Source organism: Balaenoptera physalus, assembly GCF_965194825.1.
Source record: "Balaenoptera physalus genome assembly, chromosome: 10".
NCBI classification, from domain to species: domain Eukaryota; kingdom Metazoa; phylum Chordata; class Mammalia; order Artiodactyla; family Balaenopteridae; genus Balaenoptera; species Balaenoptera physalus.
Window position 1 is genome coordinate 24,041,502 of NC_138889.1, and position 2,763 is coordinate 24,044,264.

Genomic DNA, 2,763 nt, shown 5'->3' on the forward strand with positions numbered 1-2,763 from the left:
CTAGCATCAACAAGACAACTCCTTAAAGATAACATTCCTTCTTGATCTTGTAAGGAGTCATATGGTACTTAGATCTGGATTGTGTAAACTGTCAATAACACATCATTTGATGTACAGTCCCTTGTCTCAAAAAACTTATATAACTGTGCCATGACTTCTTTTTGTTTGTTTGTTTGTTTGTTTATTTATTTGGCTATGTCGGGTCTTTAGTTGCGGCACACGGGATCTCTGTTGCTGCGTGCCGGATCTTTGTTGCGGCATGCGGGATATTTAGGTGTGGCATGCGAACTCTTAGTTGCGGCATATGGGATCTAGTTCTCTCACCAGGGATCAAACCCGGGCCCCCTGAATTGGGAGCGCAGAGTCTTAGCCACTGGACCACCAGGGAAGTCCCTGTGCCTTGACTTCTTTTTAAAAATTTATTTATTTATTTATTTATTTATTTATTTATTTATTTATTTATTTATTTATTTATTGGTGGTATAGTTGTTTTACAATGTTGTGTTAGTTTCTACCGTACAGCGAAGTGGAGTTCCCTGTGCTATACAGCAGGTTCTTATTAGTTATCTATTTTATACATATTACTGTATATATATCAATCCCAGTCTCCCAATTCATCTTCCCCCCACCCCACCCCCCATCCCTGCCTTGACTTCTAACGGGTGGAACAGTTCTCAGAGCTTTCTGAGATGCTCTTCCTGGCATATAATCCTCAAGTTTGGCTTGAATAAAAATTTCCATTTCTTTCTTAGATTGATTAACTTTTTGTTGACAGGATTAAACTCCATTTACAACTAGGATCCTACCAAACTGCTGCCAGCACTTGAAAATTACAAACTAGAATTACAGTGGTCATTATGAGGAACACTCTTAATTAGATAACATCATTTAAGAAGTGCACTTAAAAGAAGAGTTACCTATTTTAATTGACATGCAGAAGCTGCCACAAGGCTTCAAAATTCCAAAATAGTTTCTTTGAAAATTTTGCTGCAAAAGGCTAATGAAAAATTATAGATATAAAAGGTACCCAAGGGCTTCCCTGGTGGCGCAGTGTTTGAGAATCTGCCTGCCAATGCAGGGAACACGGGTTCGAGCCCTGGTCCGGGAAGATCCCACATGCCGTGGAGCAACTAGGCCCGCGAGCCACAGCTACTGAGCCTGCGCGTCTGGAGCCTGTGCTCCGCAACAAGAGAGGCCGCGATAGTGAGAGGCCCGCGCACCGCAATGAAGAGTGGCCCCCGCTCGCCACAACTAGAGAAAGCCCTGGCACAGAAACGAAGACCCAACACAGCCAAAAATAAATAAATTAATTAATTTATAAAAAAAAAAAAAAAGAAATGTAAATTAAAAAAAAAAAAAGGTACCCAAAACAAAAGACTATAGGACTGATGTAATTCCTACTTCTCCCCACTAGCTTCCTGTATTTGAGTATTCATTTTAGTAATCGTCTGTGTAAATTGCCTTTCCACTTTGAAGAGACTATTAAACAGTTACTTTTTTAAAAATAAAAGCTTGGCTTGGCTTTCTGCCTGCTCGGGACTTGCAGGCTGTCAGTTCTTTCTTTTGGTTACCTTTGGGGGTGACTCTGGATCTTGGGAAGGTAGGAACTTTGCACCCACTTTGAGAATGCCTTTTGGGCCCATGGAGTTATTTAATACTGCCAGGAATATTTACTGTTCGTCCTGCCTGAAACCTGATAAAATATTGGAAGCTGATATTGGAGCCTAATAAGAATTTTTCTTTTTAAGGCCTCCTAAGACAAGTATCTGTGCTTTTGTGATGTAAATATTCTACAAACTACAGAAAGGTAATTCTTATCAGAAGGAGAACAAAAGGGGGAAAAGTTATTTGAAATTTAGGTGAATGAAAAATCATGTGTCTTCTCCACAAATATTAGTAGAAAAAGTTTTAGCCATCTGAGCATATAAACTTAACTTATTCCAACTGTTCTTTTGTAACTAGTGAATTTTACATTATCATACCTGTCTTATGGCTAAAATTTAAAAACTAAACTATCAGTTTGTGCCTGTCTGTATACTGTGCCTGTCATGTGTGTCTATATATGTGTGTGTGTGTGTTGTAGCTGTGTGGTATTTTCTACCTCCAGATGATATTACCAAAATTAACCTGTAAAAGAGCTCTATGTAATTGGCTTAAATAAACAAGCACTTATATAAATTTATTATTCATAAAAATTCTCAGAAATATAGTGAAAACTAACCCAAGTGCTTTTCAGGTTCATGTGATCTGGAAAAATATTTGGTACTGAACCTAGTTTAGTTTGTTGGTTTGATTAAAATAGGCGTGTCTTCAAAGTTATCAACACTAAATATAATAAAGATAAACAACTTTTATTCTACCTGAGTTTATTTAAAAATATTTTTTTATAATTATTTTTTTCTTTCTTTTTTTAGAATTTATTTATTTTTGGCTGCGTTGGGTCTTCGTTGCTGCATGCGGGCTTTCTTTAGTTGCAGAGAAAGGGGTCTACTCTTTGTTGTGGTGCGCATACTTCTCATTGTAGTGGCTTCTCTTGCTGTGGAGCACGGGCTCTAGGTGCGCAGGCTTCAGTAGTTGTGGTACGTGGGCTCTGTAGTTGTGGCTCGTGGGCTCTAGAGCACAGACTCAGTAGTTGTGGCACATGGGCTTAGTTGCTCCATGGCATGTGGAATCTTCCCGGACTAGGGATTAAACCCATGTCCCCTGCATTGGCAGGTGGATTCTTAACCACTGTGCCACCAGGGAAGTCCTCTACCTGAGTTT